Genomic DNA, 5,998 nt, shown 5'->3' with positions numbered 1-5,998 from the left:
CACATGATAAGGCAACTATTAGTGACTTTAAAATGTACCTTCTTATGTGATGAAATTTACTTTATTAGCTAATATTTGGGTTTGAATTATGGGAGGCTGATCCATTAAACACATTTCTAGAAGGCCCCTACTGAACAACACAAATTGTGGGGGGTAGTATTTCTGCACTTCAATGAATGGTTGAACTTGTTTGGTATTAGTGCTGGGTACGTAAATCAACTCTAATGTAACTTGCTCCCTACACTTGAAAACCTTGTAATGTCACTATCATCTACTTGTCAAGTGTTATTTTGGTGAATATGATTTTTAAAAGTTTATTTGAAAAGGAATATACTTTCAGAAGATTAAATGTAGGTTACATTGGTTTGAGAATGACATTTTTATACTACAGAACCAAGTTTTACTGAAGTACCAGTGTTTTGAAGCACTAAGGGTATTCTCAATTAATGTTTTTCTAAATTATATTTGACCTCTAAATCAAGTTTTCCTAGTCTTGGTAGACCAATTATGATCTATCATTCCAGAAACTATTTTTTTGGCTGCACTGAAATCTTTCATTCATCATTAGGAGAAAGGTATTAAAAATAACGTTGTTCATTTGTGATTTTGTTCACTCATATGGGCTGGTCATCTGTAAATTGAAAGTTTGAATTACAGTACTTTCTCTCAGATTTTGTGATCTCATCTTTCATTTTAAGTTGCCTTGTATTTTACAATTGATTACTGCTAATTCTTGTATGCAATTGGGGCCCTGAAATATTATAGGAAATGAGAAATTGAGATGAGTCTTTAATTATTTTCTGTTGGCATGTTGCATGGGCCTATGTGAGAAGTCATGCCTTTGTTATCTGATGATGCAGATAACTGGGACCTGTTATCCTAGGACCCGTGGGTCCTGCAGAAGAATAATAGCTTTTAGACATCATATCAGCAAAATTTGGGTATAATCAGTAAGAATGCTTTAGAAATATGGAGAAAAACACTTTGGGACCAGCAAGTTAAAATAATAAACAGAGCATCAGAATAAAATCCCTTATAGATTAGCAGAAAACAATACTGTTATTATACCATGTGTATTCAGAAGACCACGAACACTTAGAAGGTATCACAAGCTTATACTGAAGATATTGCAGTGATACTTTTTATAGTCTAATATATATTCTAAACCTAATTATTTATATTCCAATCTATTTATGGGAATAAATGTCAATATATTTGTCAAATTATCAATTCTAGTAAGATTCACTGTATAAAATTTAAAATCAGCACATATAAATATAAAATATATAAGTACATATAATATAAAAAATGTTTTTTATTGTTGTGTTGTGTTTAGGGAATCAAAGGCAACTCTGTTTTAAAGTATTATTCCATTATCTCTACCTCAGTTTTTGGTAGAGTTAGACTTAAAGCTCTACCATTTGTAGATATGCAGCCTAGAGGCAAGAGGAAACACTGTGATTAAAACATTACAAATTTAAGGCCTAATATCGAGGAGAAACATATGGACTTCTCCAGGAGCTATTGCAATATTTGGTGATAGAATGTCAGTAGTGTAAGTTCCTGCTTGGTTGGATGATAGACAGGTCAGGACAGTAGGTAATCATGCATATGAACAATTTTTTTCACTTTCTTGGCTTTAGCTACTTTTGAAATGATACGTATAATAAAGAATTATGTTTTGATAAAATACCTTCTATTCTGAACAATTCTGTCTGAACTGTTCATCTCTCTATGATCCCTTGTAACTAAGATTATGTTTGTTCCAGTAAGACAATCCATGCTGTCAGCGTAAGATATTCTGGTTGGTCTGTTCCTACATGGAAGAAAGGTAAAGGTTCAGTGTCAACGTCTAGTGTGTTGGGGTCCCTAGGTAAGGGTCACAAAATCACCAGGACACAGGGGATGCAGAGTGCAAACAGCAATTGCCACTGCATGCTGTGCTTTATTGTTAGTGGGTATTTAAAGACTAGCAAGCATCATCTTTGCCAAGATTTGGTCAGAAAACATTCACACAAAAAATTTCCACAGATACATTTTTACTTAACCTATGAGAGAAAGTCTAGGTATATTATTATCTAAACTATTTTAGATCAAGCTCAAACCACTTCTCCAGTCTCAGGAAAATTCTTGACCAGCTGTTCATCTATGCTTAAGCAAGCAGAAGAGCCACTTCCTCAGCTCCCAGGAGTCTGTGACATGTTTTGAGATAGGGAGAGGGAACATTTTCCCTCTATAGCCTGGCGTTCCAAGAGCTTTCCTAATCCCAAACACAGTCCTCAGATAATCCTGAGGCTGGAGCCTGCATCATTCTGCCCCCTCAACATAGACCCCGAGTCTTCACAGTTCAGGTAGACATTTGTTCCAGCAAGACCTCATTTGGGAAATTTTAAGCTGCAGAAAGTTAGAAGTAGCTCTTAAGCAAGGCTTACTTTGAATCCATTAGCTCCACAAAGCTAACTCAGTTGATAAATAAGTACTTGAAAAGCCACCAACTTTGGACTTAGCTGTAAAGGCTTCAAAGTATGATCAAATTTAAAATGAAAATGACAAAAAAAATGTAAATGTGAGCAATCGACCAAACTATATGTTTTTTTTCCACTGTACACAGAAATTTAGAGAAATAAGATCAATAGCATTTTAGGAACAATAAGGGTTCCTTGTTACAAATAGGCAACGATGGATATATGCCTTTATAAAGATTGTATCATTATATACTTAAATTTAGAGGATACTACATGCTTCAGCAGCAGGTCTACCCAAATTACAACAAGACAGAGAATAACATGGCACTTGCACAAGGATGATATGAAAATTTGTGAAGTATTCCATATTTTTCATTCTTCTGATGCAAGAAATGAAAAACAGTTATTAAAAAGTTGATTACAAAAATACAAGTGTAACAATACATGTAATTCATACAATTAAAGGTTAGTTTGATATCAGTGTATTAAATTTTCACCTTAGAAAGGCCTTTACATAGCATAACCTTTACAAAACTTGAAATTAGATAATATTGCCATTTTATCCCAAAGAAATGAAATAATATAAGAAACTACAAAAAAAGGAGTCTTAAAATTCTTCTATATGGAATGCAATCTGAAAGGTCACATTTATCCATGAATCTATACATTATATAACAATGTAGAATTCAAAGTATTATATCTAGTAGAGAATGAAATAGATTATGGACATTACACAAACATAGATATACTTTTTTCAGAAAAGCACTCGGAACATCTTTAGGTTCTATACTATTCATTTCAACAGATAAGTTAAAATTATTTCTGATTTAAAGAATCACAAACTCTGCAGAAATCATTACAGATGTATACAAACAACTCTTGAATACATTTTGATATCACAGTCATGCAATTCACTTGGAAGAATACCATGGAATACATAAATTTTTATTGTAAGATATTGCTGTTGCTTTGTATTGTGAAAAAAATTTGTAGGGACACAAAAGATGGACTGGCACTTTTGAAATTTAAGAAACTTAACCAAACCATTATGATTTAGGAGAACAATTTGTACAGCCTTCGACAACTTCAAAGAGTTAGTGATACATACTTACCCTTTTGGCAATATCAAATGCAGTTTCTTCAAAGTTGTTCTTCAGACCTGGTTTGATATAATGGTTCAACAGAAGGAGATACAGAGTATCTTTGCTATTTCTATTCCCAGCAGCAAGATGCAAGGAGGTCAAGAGGCCTTTAGTTTGGGGATTGGTATCTGCATCATGATGAAGTAATAAAGAAGCCATTCTGGTATTATTCCACATATAAGTACTGTGCAGGGGTGTCCAGCCATTCAGAGTTATTGCATGAATATCTGCCTTGAGCTACCAACTCATGGACAATGTCTAAGTGTCCACTCTAGGCTTCCCGTTGAAGAGGGGTATACTCATCCTCATCCCTAGTATTCAACTGGGTGGCCATTTTGGAAAGCAGTGTTCACACCACAGTAAGCCGATACATTTCGGCATCCCAAAGAAGAAATTTACTTGGATCCTACTCCATTTTTTTCTTGCAATTGAAACCATTCCTCATTTTTTCATCTTGTACCTTGTCTTCGTCAGAATTGCCTAACCAGAGATATTGAGTACCAGTGGGAATGAGGTGTCCATGTATTTCCCCAATAGTTCACATTGGTTGAACTGGTCAGAAAAAACTGGTGAATGTTCTGCATATGTTTTTTCACCATGATTTATTTTCTCTTTTTCCATTTTTACTATTCTAAATTATTCTAACTGGAGAGTAGTGAATTATAGGGAGCAGAGGAAAGATTTTCCTCAGTATTCAAAGGTACAGACTTAAAGTCAGCACCAGTGGTGTCTTCATGTGCAGCTTATTCTAGGAATGAGAAAATAGGAAACAATGTCTTCTATGTAAATGATTTGGGAAATACCATGTTATAGTGTAAGAGAACTCACTATTCAACCTATGGGATTTAAGAGCTTTCTAATAGCTTTCTAATGTTGTTATCCAACATTAGAAAAAATGTATAATGCAGTAATAAAATAGAAGTCCTTTGTATGACTACCTAAATTCTTGTTTTTTTTTTTAAAGACACTTGTTTTCATCTAAAAATAGGCCTATCTATTGTGTTCAGGTGATTTTGATGATTGAAGATGCTTAATGAGAAGTCAAAATGTATTAGTAGTCCTTTGCTATCAATTAAATTTCACTTTTTCTTCTTGGAGAATATAATGATCAAAGCAATAGTTCAGAATCAGCAAGCAATAATTCAGAATCATGCTTCAAGTACAAGTGAATCACCAGTAAGTAATCCTCGATTCCATTTTCCACAAAGTTTTGTTACAGATACAATCTGCCTGCCTTCTCTAGCTGCTTTCCTAGTCTGGATCTATTCCTTCATTTTACAGGAAAAGTGTGATTCAACTGATTTCAGTCAGATCTGTTAGTAGAATTATCAAGTATTGAGATTCTTTTTTTTTTAAAATTAGTTGTGGGGCCTGAACTCTATGCCTGGGCATGTCCTTGAGCTCTTCAAATCAAGGCAAGTGCTCTACCACTTGAGCCACAGCACCACTTCTGGATTTTTCTGTTCATGTGGTGCTGTTTTGGGAAATGGCAGAGCAGAAAGTGAAATGATGCAACCAAAAATATAAAAGCAAAATAAATTAGGATAATTATGGAGCAATCATATTGTCTATGAGAACCATAAAACAGAGAGAGGAAAAGAGATACAGATGTGCAATGACCTAGCTAGCCAAAAAATACATGCTTCTACTCAATTTACAGAGCAAACAAGTTTTTTTTAATTTAAAAAAAAGATGGAAATAGAATTTATGTATTTACTTGAAATTAGTAAATACATTGTTAGTCGCCTACCTAAAGAGACATAGCTTTGACCATATTACAGATAAGAATCTTAATCCTTGGGCTGGGAAGGTGGCTCAGTGGTAGAGTGCTTGCCTTGCAGCTTACTACAGTGCAGACACTACTTTCCAAAAAGGCCACTCATATGAATACTATGTATGAGGATAAGTATAATCCTCTTCATCGGGAAGCCTAGAGTGGACACTTAGACAATGTCCATGAGTTGGTATCGCAAGGCAGATATTTATCCAATAACTGTGAATGGCTGGACACACCTGCACAGTGCTTATATGTGGAACATATTGCAAGAGCACACACACACACACACACACACACACACACACACACACACACACACACACACACACAAACCATCAGATTTCTTCTTAAGTATTTTTTGTGTATGGTCTTAAGAAGAAATTTACATTACTAACTTGAATTTCTGACAGAACAATATAATCACTGTACATCTTGCTTCTATACTCTCAATATTAAATTGCTATCTAAGTATGTGCAATAGATAAGTATAGGAAAAAGTAGGAGCCACACTGTTGGCTCATGTCTTTATTCCTAGCTAATCAGAAAGACAAAATCTGATGATTGTGGTCTGAAACCAGACAAAGAAATATAGTCCATTAGAGTCTGGTTTGAAA

General features: G+C 34.4%; 1 pseudogene; it reads left to right on the top strand.

The window, feature by feature from the left end:
* Window positions 1-2,738: 2,738 nt before the first annotated feature.
* LOC138803587 (U6 spliceosomal RNA) lies at window positions 2,739-2,838 on the top strand (annotated as a pseudogene).
* The last annotated feature ends 3,160 nt before the right edge of the window (window positions 2,839-5,998 follow it).

This window comes from Dipodomys merriami, unplaced genomic scaffold (genome assembly GCF_024711535.1).
Source record: "Dipodomys merriami isolate MVZ:Mamm:240054 unplaced genomic scaffold, mDipMer1.0.p SCAF_341, whole genome shotgun sequence".
Classification (NCBI taxonomy): domain Eukaryota; kingdom Metazoa; phylum Chordata; class Mammalia; order Rodentia; family Heteromyidae; genus Dipodomys; species Dipodomys merriami.
This window is presented reverse-complemented; position numbering and strand designations above follow the sequence as displayed.